This window comes from Rhodnius prolixus, unplaced genomic scaffold (assembly GCF_049639745.1).
Source record: "Rhodnius prolixus isolate KJV_2025 unplaced genomic scaffold, Rpr scaffold_6, whole genome shotgun sequence".
NCBI classification, from domain to species: domain Eukaryota; kingdom Metazoa; phylum Arthropoda; class Insecta; order Hemiptera; family Reduviidae; genus Rhodnius; species Rhodnius prolixus.
In genome coordinates, this window is record NW_027411634.1 from 8,243,431 (window position 1) to 8,257,592 (window position 14,162).

At 34.6% G+C, this 14,162-nt stretch overlaps 1 protein-coding gene across 9 annotated transcripts in view; it reads right to left on the bottom strand.

Moving 5' to 3' along the window:
- Window positions 1-14,162, bottom strand: part of GluClalpha (glycine receptor alpha 1) — a 143,434-nt gene that overhangs the window by 40,327 nt on the left and 88,945 nt on the right. The window lies entirely within an intron of this gene.

Consider the following 14,162-nt stretch of genomic DNA (forward strand, 5'->3'; position numbering starts at 1 on the left):
AAATCAATCAAATTCCATTTGAATCAAAACTATTTAATTTTAATCATGATTCAAATTTAAAAAAATAATCGACCAAAATTAGTTGATTGGATTGAATTATTTTTTAATTTAATTGGATTTTAATCAATTGTTTGATGGGTTTGATCAATACAATTGCCATTGAAATCAGTAAAACAAAATAGCCATATAGATAGTTTACTGGAGGAGTAACAAGTAATACTTTTAACTTGCAAAGTGCTACCAGCTTACGGCAAGCACCGATAAATGAGAAATGAAACACATTTCTCTATACGCATTGAGTAACCAAGTCGGTTCAGAAAAAGAATGTTACATTAAAGTAGTATTCGCCTACTTTATAAGTGGCGTCATTACAAGGTGGGTTCAATGAATCATAAAGTGAGAATTACTGTAATGTATGTATAAGACTAAAACAATTACTCACAAATTAACTAAGTAATGTAGCCTTATGTGAGATCTTTCTATCCCAGGAACGTCCTACAAAACGAGGTTCCACCAGAGTAGAATAGCAAAGGTGAAAAAAGTAGCTCAAATTACTTATTTCACTAACATGAAGATGTTAACATAAACATAACATAATAACATGATAGATTAACTAAATACTAGACTAATATATAAAAAGGTTACATGTAAATATGAGTGTAAGGTGGTCCTACATATGTCTAGCGAGTCATCAACATGTTTAAATATGAGTGTAAGATAATTCTATATAAATCTAGTGAGTCGTCAACATGTTGAATCTTACGAATGTAAGATAGTTCTATATAAGTCTAGTGAGTCGCCAACATATTTCAATGTGAACGTAGAAATTGCATTTATGTTTACAGAAATTGCCGCTAGAGTTCTCCACCGGATGGACTATTAAGTAAGCTTACAGCCTATGTAATGGCGGCTAACAAGCCTATTCCTCTTTTATCCATTTCACGATTAAACAATACAAATTATGAAGTTTTTTGTTTCTGTTGACGATAATTGTGTAAAACATTAGGTATTATTCCAAAAGAAATATTATTTATCATATTTTTAAAGAGATTTTTTTTTCTTGCTTAATTCGAAAGTTTATCAAATACCTATGGGAGAAATGTTGGACATTTTTTTTTAAATTAATTAATTCATTGAATTTATTACATTTAAAGTATTAGCCAATCACAGCGCGGGCTGTGGGTGGGTCATGCCCACCTCTAGGGTAATCCCTCCCACCACTAGTGTAATCACGCCCACCTCTAGTATAATCACGCCCACCTCTAGTGTAACCACGCCCCGTCCAATGATAACCAGTTGTGGCTGATCAAACCGTGTTAAAAATGGAGCTTCAATACCTTTCACTTAATTTTCTAAATCTTTTATTGTTTTCTCATATTTTAATAACATTTTTTGTTATTTTAGAAATAATATTAGCCTTGAATATTGAGAAAAAATTGCTAACAAATTATTCGAAAAAAAAAAATAGCATTTTCAATTTTCAAGAAATTTTTTATCAAGTTAAGATCTTTTTCGAATAGTTTTTGTCAATGTTGGAATAATCTCGTATGAACACTCACATGACTTTTTCTTACCATAACTTACGAATATAATTGAATTCTATCGTAACTTAGAATTGCATTATAAAAAGAAAAAAAGAGATCAAATTAATAATAATCTTAATAGAATGCAACACAATCCCTCTAAATCAAACTATTAATTGAGAAAAAATTACAAACCAAAATGACATTTAAGCTTACGTACGCCATTAGATCAGCTTCAAATTAATCCGTTTGCCAAATTCGTAACAAATTACAAGGAAAAGCCTTTTTTTAAAATTGCACTTTTGGTGTATTGATTTTCTTTTTTCTGGGCAGTTTGGTTAGAAATTTAATAATTTGATACCTAGAGGTAGCGAAACCTTAAAATATCTAAAATAAAAGATTAGAAAACCTTATTTAATCCCTCATAAAATTAGAGTATAAGATGGGCTGTGTAGACTATATAGGGCAACACGATTAAATGTGAATGTAAGAGTGGACCTATCTTGGTTTAGTGAACCGTACGCTTGTGAAGAAGTCTGAAAAAATTAATCGAAAAGTTTTTGTTGTAGGTACTGAGAAAGGTGTGGCCTCGCCAAAACGTGGTCTGAACCATTAATTGAACAGTCATATAGTAGTGATTGATTAAATCAATTTGATTAACTATTAAATTTGAAATTTAGTTCACTAATTAATTGTCATATGATTAAAATTAAATTTATGATTAAATTGTATTTTTAATCAGTGCCTATCTCCGCTTTAAAGCCACAATGCAGTGAGAACAGCTTTTTTCTTTAAACCAAACTCGTAAACAATTCATTTTTATTTGGTTTTAACGATAATAAATGGTTAGTTTCCTTGAGTTAGTATAAACAGTCTCGCCAAAAATGTTACTAATTGTTACTTTTTCCTTAAATTTTCTGTCTATTTTTCCATTTCATCAATACCTTGTGTTTCAATGTTATATTCTTAAAAATAGTTTAGACGGAATGTAAATGGAAGTCTTCTGTTTAATAATCGATTGGTGTTGATGGAATAGAGTAAACTCTGCTAACCGATTATTTACGATGAAAAAGAAGTATACAAACAGATTGTACTAGCTCTGTTCATAACATTTAAAAGAGCATACTAGTAGCTTACTTACATTTTAGTGTTTATTGTGGATCTTAAATAATTACTTAAGGTTCTCTGAGTCCAAACGTAAAAAATCCATTCTGAATAATGGTACTTCTTACGGTTAGGAGATTTTCATTTCTGAGCTACTACTTGGTCCAAAGAAAGTTCGCAAACCAAATATAAATTTGAGCTGCCTGCGATTCTTTTTTTGAGTAGAGGTTCAAAAATACATATAAACACCAACATACTCAAGGACCAATTTTCGAAAAACTTGTTTTTATGACCAAGGAAATAGAAAAACGGACATCTTTTGAAAACTTAACGAAAATTTGACAAGTTCGAAGTATTTCCTCTTACTCTAGCAGAAAGAGTGAACAGAAAATAACTATCTAATTACGTAAATTGCCCTAAGAAAAGTGTCATGGAAGCGACTACAAGGATTCCTTGCTGAGCATTGTGTATTTACAGGAAATCCAATTAGTTGTAATTCAAGTTTATTGTTTAATGATGGAGTATCAGCAAAATAAAAAGAAGTTTTCGGCGCCAGGATTTTTGTTCATTTCCCTAAGGAGCACTCAACGACTACTAAATCTTAATTTCTCTCTGGATAAATGGGCGTTTTTCGAGTGATCGTTGGTAATGAAAGTGGGCGATCTCTTTGTTGATCCAATATTGATGACCCAGCGGCTGTTCCGTGAGTTACTCCCTGCTAAAGGGCTGAAGAGGAGGTTACAAAGCGCCAGAGGGCTACATGGAAGTTCATCCCAATTAACTCCAAATGGTTCACCGGTGATAAGCCGAACGTTTCTCCTGGATTAGGCTGAGTGCCCATGCCAAACTCATTTTCGTCTTAAGCTGTATACAGGACACACGATAGGCTTAAAAATGTGTTTAAGAAGGTAGAGAACAACATGGAATACAAGCGTATTTTTTATTTAAATTGTATCAAATAATGGGAAATGGAAAAACTATTTTAAAAAAAAAAACTAGAAACGAAAAAATAAATAACAAGCGAAAGAGAGGAAAGAGTGAGGGGCACAGTGAGTTTGTTACGTCATGGATTACAGTGACGTGTTGGCGGTGGCACAGTGATGGTGGGCATGAGGCTGTTGTCATAGTAACAGAGATCAATCTACAGTCTCGGCTCTTTGGGCTCGCCTCCCCCCCCCCAATACATCACAACTCCCTAGTAACCCAGTCAAGCCCATTTTCACCGGCACAAACCTTTAATATTGGCACAGACGGTTACATTTTCATGATCATTTATTCACTTAACACAAGGGAAAAATAAGGGCGTGAACTTAACTGGCAACAGAAGTGATAAACGATGTTCTATCTTGGAAATCACATATTTTATACTCTCGGAAACATGCTTTCTGCTTCTTTCGATTACAGAAAGCATATTTATTTCATTGTTATGTTTGAATTTGACAACAACAGGTTGGTAAATCTGATTTTGATATCAAGATGGCTTTTCTATAATTTAACCCCATCTGGTTTGCCAAGAGTAGTACTGTTCATTTGAAATATGTCTGACAGCTAAACAGATTCTATCTCTCCTGCTCTTCTATTTAAGAACTTAAATTCCGACAGCCCACGCATAAAGAGGCGTCCAACTATAATGAATCTGAGCTCTTATTAATATGTTTTCCTGTTTATGTGGTGGGTTTCCATTTGAAAGTAAGAGAAACTGGTGTGAAAACTCATCCACTTTTCTCTAAATCTGATTAGTATCCATTCAACTTTAGTTTAGTTCCTCTCAAGTGAAGAATCGGATGGTGGGAATCGCCAAAGAGATGAAATACAGCTGAAAGATTCGTAAAGGTTGTAAGGCTTGTCGCAATTTGGAAATTAATTGAAGAAAATTGAGGTGAAATAAGTTACCGCTTATACTCGCTGTAATTAAATTAAAAAGCATTGAATATTAAAAATTCTATATACGAGAACTTCAAACGACCACCGTTTTACAAACAACTCACTTACTAAGCAAACAATTTTTTGGACCCATTCAGTAAAATGCTGAGTAGGGAAAAAGAAAGAAATTTAACCTTTAACTGCTTATAAGAAAGCTAAAGGTGAGTTTAGGTAGCTATTTTCAGAACTCTTTTAAACCTGTGCAGTATAGAGACTACGTAGAATCAGCAAAAAGGAAGTGTTATTAAGGAACTTACTTATTTGGAAGACTAGATCTTAAGTTAGTCGTACAGTTAAGGAATTGGAAGATAATTTGGGACGAATTGGGATTGTGGCTGAAGCCCCACTGGGAGCCACCAAGTGTGAGAAGAAAGGACGAACCGATCTATAGTTTCCTCCAGCATCCTTGGAGATGTGCTAAAATTATTTATTTAAATAGTGTGAAATGCTTCCTTCACGATAAATTCCCGTTATCGATATTATCGGAATAAATAATTCAGTTGGTGTTGCGTCATTAAATTATGTGATACTGAGTTCCCAAGTGTTGAAAATATTCAACTTAAGAACAAAAAAACAATCTAAACGATGTTGGAAATATGCTATAAATATACCAGTAAATTTTCATTAGATGAGTAACGATGAAATTAAGGAATATCTGGACCAGACAGATGGTCTCAAGGTTACCGTAATATTGTTAATATAGAATTTTCCACGGCCATTAAGATTTAACAACATGGAACTTCCATCAACAATACACAAACAAAAACTAAAGTTATTGAGTTGAAAAATAAAGCTTCTCCTTCTTTCCTAACGATAAACTTACGCAAAGATAAGGTCGATGTTTTCATTTAGACTAATAGACAAAACGCTTACGCTTGTTTACGCAAGTCTCTCTCTGCTTACTAACAGCTTAGCTTACTCTGCTTCTCCTTTACCCATGTCTCTCTGCTTACAAACAGCTCAGCTATATTTGCAGGAGTTGTCAAAATTTTTGCTACCAAGCTTATTTACTACTCCAACATTCATAATTGTTGCATACCGCTGATTATTTTTACTTTCTCTAACCACTCGTAATTGGAAGTGTTGCAATCGGACGAAATTTCGATTTTAAGTTATGCCAGGAAATATTCCTTTTAAGGATTCCCAAGTTGGCTGGCCAAAAGTGTCATGCTCTTAACAGATTTTTGAAGTGGACAAAAATTTTGAAGGTGAGCGGTTGTAGGCAAGGCCAGCAATGCTAAGATGTATTGCTGGTTAGTAGGTTCTATTTCCAGTCTTCGTTATTATTTAATGTGATAAATATGAGAAAAATAGTTATGTTAGTTAGGCGCTTAGAGACTAGACCCGCAATGCTTAGATGTATTGTTGGTTAGTTGGTTCGACTCTCCGCCTCTAGGCCTTGGATTTTATTCAATGATTAAATATGAGATATTTAAAATAGGATGAAAAAAGTTAATGCCAGTTTCAGTCATTATAAACTTTATTATGCCGAGCTTTCGACCTAGGGGACTAGGCCATCTTCAGGGATAATTTTCAATGTAAGATTTTTTCATCATTAAAGGTTTGGTGTCTTCTATTTTGTCCGCTCATGGACCATGAGCTCAGGCCATTCTATAAAATAAGGTATACTAAAATCCTGAAAGACCGGGAATTAACTGAATGATTAATCCACTCGATTCCTCGGCGGAGGTCCCGGATTTGAATTCAGTTACACGTCGTAATCCAACTACAACTACAGCGAAAAGTACGCTCAGCAAAGAGATTGTCTCGCATGACTAAAAAAAAAATAACTTCTCTGATTTCTAAAACTACTTGGGACCAATATATATTTCCGAATATCTCCTGACAGCTCTAATATTGTAATAATCCAACAATTTGGAAGGAAGAATTATCTGTTAGGAAAAGAGTAGAAGGAGGCTAGTCAGTTCATAAAGGCACAGTCAGCATATTCTTTAGATTGGTCCTCACATTGTGATCTTCGCACAAAAGCTGAAGTCAATTCATATTTATCAAAATATAAATGCCAATAAACATGCACACCGTACGTGGAGCTATCGCTTTTCCTTCAGAAGGAACACCTCGCAAGGGAATAAAGCAAGAGTTGGAAAAGAGGGAAAAAGTGGGCTATCTACTTGAAGTATTTCCTATAATTTTCGTATGAATTCCAATTGGATCAGCTCTGGTCGTTGGATGCACAATTCCTCACTGAAGAAAAGGCAAGTCCTGTTTGGGTGTGGCCAATATCTGGTTTCTATTGTACGCTACGGGATAGTGTGGGTTTTTATGGTAAAAACCGTCGATGGAATAAACCCACCAGGGTAACCGAGTGATTCCTCTCACTGCTGCACCACTAGAGAGCCCATAGTTCTTCTCGCTAACCCCCTTCTATTCAATGCCGGGAGCTGTTTATGTCGGCCTTCCTAGTTTTGCTTCCAGCTGTTTCCTATCTATTTTCACATCCAGCAAAACCAATAAATGTTTGGCCTATATCTAAACATATACCCGCTTGGGTTTAATAAAATATTTTTATTCCATAAATAAATGAATAAATAAGAGTACGTAATACATATTTACAATTCATTTTGTTGACTGTGCTACAATTATCTTCATTTCAGAAATTAAAGAAATGGTACCATGATTATAACTTTGAAAACTCGAAATTGAGATTTGGTTTTAGTGGAAAGAGACATTTTAAAAGAGAGAGTACTTTTAACGTGAAAAACTGTAAAAACAAGCATGATAGGTTTAATATTTCGGCTTTATCACATAAAGTACTTATCTGTTTCATATACTATCTCGTAGATGACTATCGACTTTATATGGTATGCTGCCACTATAAAAAATGGCGCTGGGAATCTCATGACAAAACCTGATAAATTACCACATCAATTACATTAAAATAGTAATCTTTTTTTAAAAAAAAGGTGCTAATTATTCTTCATAATGTTTATTGGCAAGCTTCCATGCGCTTAATTTGTTGAATTGGAGGATGTGTAATCCTGAATTAACCGTAAGATATTTAAACAGTTACACAATGTCCATTTATTTAAAAAATAATTTGATCCGACATTAATTTCTAGTGACATTTTCTTTTTGCGTAAAATAAAAGCAAACAGGTACAGACATGAACAGTTGTTAATGTACGTTTAAAGTGACAGAATGCTATTTGAACGGAACAGCTGGCTCGCAGTTATTCTGTTACCTTGGCGACCAAGATTCTATCTCTCAAAAAAAAATTAAAAACAAAAAAAATCTGCGACAGAGTGCCAAATGGTCAAGAAGTACGACAAACATTGGCAATGTAAACAATATCTTTATTCAAATTTAATACGCTGTGGCGTTAAAAAGCAATCTCTTTGTGCTAAAATAAAGGACTTCTGATTCTGGATATGCTAGTACCACTCTCTGGTTATGCATTTATATTTTATTGTAAAAAATAATAATTAATAATCTAGCCATAAATTAAGGTTTTAGATAAATTGGAGGAACGAAATTAACTCTTTACTAAAACAATCTTTATTGTTGAAAATGTGGTTAGGTTGGTACTGCTGGATAATCTTTGATTTTATACGTCGTCCCACGATGGATGTGTATTGTATTACTGAGCGGTTTCGGACTTGCATCCATCATGAGATGTAGATAAATCGGTTTTCAGTAGAGATTTCGTCATCACTTAGGTCACCGTCTCGCACTACACTGCTGAGTTCGATAGATATCAACTATTTATTACCAGTGAGTATTAATTAGAATACAAAGTTTAAAGCTTATCACTTAACCGGAATTGAATACGTTTTAAACGATTTCTTTTCAGCTTTCTTACATTTTCTACTTAGATAAAGATCTATCTTTGTATATATTTATCTATTTATTTTTAGCAATTCCCTACACGTTTTTTGACTTTAAGGAGTAATTCTGGTCCAAAGAGTAAAAAAAAGTGAGTTTACACAATAGATTTGGGTTTTTCTGGATTACGGTTTCGGTAATTATTAATTTTTAATTGAATTTATGATGATCTGGATCCCAGATCAGGATCATGAACTGTAATAATAATCCAATTCCCACACACGATGTTGCTGAAGTGCTATGAATTATTAGACATTATTCGGTTATGTCGAAAACCCCGCTCTGCTTTAGATAGTTTAATAATTTTAAATTATATGAAAGGAAGTACGCTTCGTTGGCAACAGTTGGTTTTATGAAAAGGAAACTGTAAAATTACAGATTCTTATATCTTAAAACATTTACATTCAATGAATCTTATAATTTATTGGTGCGTGAAAATTTTGATTCATCGTTTACATAATAGTATTAATTGGTTTTTCGTATTCCTATATTCACACGCTGAATTTACATTATATATTTAATATTCATGGGAAAAAAAATAGATTTAAAAGTGATATGACCTCGGCCATACATTAATATATAAATACAACTGATCTAACACTACGTTCATTTGATCCATTTCCTTAAGAACGGATTGAAGAAGTTAAAGTATCATGTGGATATCCGGAGCCTTAACTTTGACCCTACTATTTACCACAGCCTACAGTATTACTGTTAGCGTTACCGGTGAAGCAGAGGCTGGCAGTAGTAACGACATCGTCAGTTCGTCTAAAGTGGTAACCACACAGTCTGTAGAGAAAGCTAGCGATAGTTCGGCGATGATTGGCGGCGAAAGTGCATTGCTAGCCTATAAACCATATATGATGTCACCGTTGATGTCACATTATTATTATTTTCATCATCACCATGATCATATGCCATTCATGCACATGCCATATGCGATGCATTACTATATGCCGTACATGTATCATTGCCTGCATTGTATATATTAACTGAATGTTTCTTTTTTTGTAGTAGATTATAAAAACTTGTTTCCATATAAATAATTATTTTGTGATAAATAAAAACGTAATCATTTTAAAATGATTACTTCTATCTCCATAATTTGTTCAATTATTTGTACCCTTCTTCTGATTTTAATAAATATAATATTTTCCATCCAAAAATTGTTCATGAAATAATTTAAACATTTCTTCTTCTTTTCCTTTTATTATTATTATTTGCAAGGATTGAAGAGACTTCATTAAATTTTTGAAACAATGTGTTCGAACCATACGTTCACTGATTACAGCGTTTTTAAATTTGCCTTGAAACTTTGTAATCCTGAAATATATTCTTACCCAATGCGAAACAATAAATAGCACTGAAACTTTTAGAGGGTAGTCTAAACTAACCGAATTGTTTCTGCAATATTGCGGGTTTTTTCACCAAAAGGGGTGAATGAGCCCCAAAAAAATATGGCTCCAAATGAGGAACTTCCATTGTGAATCATCTACTCTGTTAAGATAGTGTGCCATTTGTGTACTGCAATCAGAAGTAGGTTTCAGTTATTAGCTAGTATAAGGCTAGGGTTATTAGGGCTAGCTAATTCAGGAACTTTAACCATTAGGGCTAGGTACAAAATGGCCCTATAGTTAGGTACCTGTTCAAGTCTACTGGTAGTCACCAAAAACAATGGTTTGTCTCAATGATTATGTTGTCAACTAAGTCTCGAATAACTTTCAATTCACAAAAGTTGGGTTTCTATCTATGGGCTTTTGTTGATTATTTTTGTTTTAATATAAGTACACACAGTAGACTCTCAGAAATCCGGATCGGCCTAGTCCGGACTCTCGGTAGATCTTGAATTTAAAAAAATAAAATTTCTTGCAAATAAAAAAGACAAAACGTTCGATTTGATATAAGGTAACATGGCAAACAAATAGCCCGCATTGTACAAATGTTATGTACAGTAGTTTGCATCGTCGGGCGCTCTGTGTTTCAGTAACATTGACGAGGAAGTTCAATGAAATCGATGGAGTTTAAAAACGAAGAAAATAAAGTAGAAAAAGAAAATGTTCTTTCACTGTTAATTACAGTACTAGTGTACAAATTATACAGAACAGCAGCTTACTGGTTAATAAACGTTAACACTTTTCGAAATCCGGACCGGCCGTCCGCCACAAAAGTCCGGATTTGAGAGTCTACTGTATTTACAAATTAAGCTCACTGAGAGCTTTACATATACATTCCAAAAGGAGTTCAGTGTTTCAAAGATCAGTCTTCTTGAAGATGTAGACTCGCCAGGGTGGTAATGAGATATAGATGGCTGTGTGTGAAGGGTACAGAAGTTTGTCCGTTAGTTTGGTCATGTGAATATGAATGGCCTTGAATGTCAAGTTCTCTCTGGATATTTGTATGTACCTAGTAAATCATGGGGACGTTCAGCGCAAATTTGTAGTACATTTATTTTGCTATGCCAGCAATCCAGCCTGGGCAGACGTTATGTTAAAAAAAAGGTCTAACGAACATTTTGTAGAGCAGTTAATTTTGTTTAGAACTTAACAAATTTCGGAAAATTTAAATTGTAAATATTGAAAATGTTAGTGATCAATCATATTAAATTATCCACCGAATTGCAACTGCCTTTAAATGAAATAGGCCCACACTAGCCGCAAATTTATTCACGTATTACAGCTTCGGCAAGAAATAAATAACGAATTTATTACTTAATTTATAGTTTCTCTAATAATCTCCGTCGTGATGCTGTTAAAACATAGAAAACTCCTTGAGATAAGCATGATGTACTTCTCGAATGTTTGTTTGCCAACAACTGGCCGGCAATAAATGAAATTTATTACTTCTACTTTTCAAACTTCCAGAGATTTAGTTCATTGCTTGTTAGTAACGAACACTTTTTCTTCGCCAGGGATGATAAATTTGAAGGTACCTGGAGATTATTGGAAGTTAGGTTTATTTTTACAGTACAGTTTTATGTGTGAAAATTTAAATGGAAAAATTCACTTATGTTTCTGGTAAACCAACCTAAATTACTTTGAAACTATCGAAAAGTTATTATTTCTCAAACAATTTTAGTTTATAAAGTTTTTGATCGAAAACTTCTAGCTACATGCTCTAACTACTAGGTTCAACTGACAAGCTGTTACACAAAACTCTACTAGAAAAGAAAACTAGGAGTAATCTGCGCTAGTGCATAGAAATGAACCAATAACTGTGATACCACTTTGAAAGATAACAGTGGCTAATGACTTTTCGTTCGTCCACTTAACTTCAGTTATTTTGTAAAAATGTAAGAAAAATTTTGGGTTTTATTTTCTCTGTACCATTCGTGGTTGATATAGTTTTGAGATCACTTTTTACCAATTGTTTGATTTCATAGACGGACCCAACCATAACAAAGGAACTCAGGCATGTACTATCTAACAATTTTGCTCCATTTGATACTGTTTTACTGAGAATTAGGCCGTGTTTTGAATCTATGAGTTTATTAATATAAAATATATATAATATAATAAACTGCTCCACAAAAAAAGTGGCGCACTTTGAAAAAAGCGTTTATTTTTTGTTTTATCACATTTTGGGAAAAGATTATTAGTTTTAATTATTTTCATAAACTGTCAGGGAACAATTAATCGAAACAAGGCCCAAAGTTTCTTGTAAATAGAGAAGCAATTCCTCGTTTAATCCCCTTCGGTCTTTTTGTGTAAACAACAACGTGAACTTTACCTCAACAGTAAATAAATTTATTGACCTCTACAGTTGCGTTTCGACTTTTTTCAAGCTGAAAGCATTGCAAATTCTCAGAAAATGGTGATTACTTCAGAGCAAGTGGCCCGTATTATTGCAATAGTTGAGGACGGAGACAGCGGTACGCAGCACGAACGTTAGGGTTGCCTGAGACCACCGTCCGTAGAGCCATCCATCGTTACCGGGAGACAGGCCTCTGCACTCGCAGACAAGGCTCGGGTCGACCAAGAGCCACAGAAGCACTTGATGACCGATTTATTAGAATTCACACTCTGAGAAATCGTACATCAACTCCTTCTGAAACTGCTCAAACACTGCTTACTGTTCGTGGAGTTTCAGTCAGTGCCGAAACTGTACGAAGAAGGCTCGCTGAAATGAATTTACACCCTAGGAAGCAAGCCACAGGACCATTGCTCACCGTAGACCATCGGAGAGCCCGTCTAGAGTTCGCTAGGGAACACCGCAACTGTCTGAGAACGATTGTAGAAACGTTCCCTTTTCAGACGAGTCCCGTTTTGCTCTCTACGCACCTGATGGGAGACGACGAGTTTACCGAAGGCCTGGGGAGCGCTACGCTCCGTGCAATATTTCTGGTAGACTACCATTCGGAGGTGGTTCTGTGATGGTGTGGGCTGAGATTTCTATGGGGGCTTAAACTGAGCTCCACGTGTTCAACAGGGCAATCTTGAATACAGATTTGTATGTGAGGGAAATTTTGCAGCAATATGTGATACCCTATGCACCATTTATTGGGGAAAATTTTATTTTTATGCAAGATAATGCCCGATCACACACTGCCGCCTGTGTTATTCAATATCTCCACGATACTGGCATTCGTGTTCTGAGATGACCAGCACGCAGCCCGGATTTAAATCCAATTGAGCATCTTTGGGATGAGCTGGGTAGGCGATTAAGTTGGAGAAATAATCCTCCCAGGAGCTTAGAAGAGTTGCGAGGTGCTCTGGTGGAGATATGGCAGGAATTAACACAAGATTTCGTGAGAAATTTAATAAGGAGTATGCCGAGGAGATTGGATGCAGTAATGCGAGCAATACGCGTTACTAAAATTCTTTTTCTCCTTTTTTAATCGGAAGAAATACTTTTTTTTTCAAATTCATTTTTTGCTGAGAAGTACTTTTTTGTTAAATTAAAGGTTTTTATTTCTTTTAGATCATTTTCTTATTTTATTTTAGCCCTCCTGTAACTTTATACTTCTTATATTTGCTAACTAAAATAAAATGTAGAACAAAAAAGTTACAGAGAAAAAAAATAACGCATTTTTAAAGTGCGCCACTTTTTTTGTGGAGCAGTGTATATAGATATATATAATGAAATCGTACTTTAAAGAGAAGCTTCCTTCCCCCTCTACTCTAAGTACCCTTATAGGTTTTTCCGGAAAACAAAAATTGAAATAAAAGTTTTAGAACTTCAGATCTGTGGGTAATTTGTGTATGAACGCACTATTCGAAGACATAAAAACGAATATTGAAATAATAAAAGTATTATTCAGTTAGTTGATTTTGTCCAACAGCTTTTTGCCCTTTGAGTCCCCAAAATCAAGTATCAAATTTGAACTTTCTGTTTTGTAAGAGAATTTAAAAATTGGCATTTCTTAAATAAAATATTTGGTAATTAAAACAAGAACACAGGAAATATGTATTCAATTTTATTTATCCAAAAGTTATTTACATAAATAGACATATAATATTGATTTCGAAGCGGGCATCCTAAGCACATAGGATCTATGCCACAGATTGGCAACTAAGTAACAATGATTTTAGTACATTAGATGCATATGATGCATGGGCATATGATGCATGGGCATATGAAGCATTAAAGGTGCATGATGCATGAACATTGGTGGATGAATCAAACCTCCAGCGAATGCAGCACCACCACCACCGGCTGCAGCAACTCCTCCGGATTTCATGATATTCTGTTCCACGACTTTAGAGGATGCCACTAGACCGCCTCCTTGTTTGATAGCACCACCACCGCCCACCAGACCCAAGCCTAGCTGAC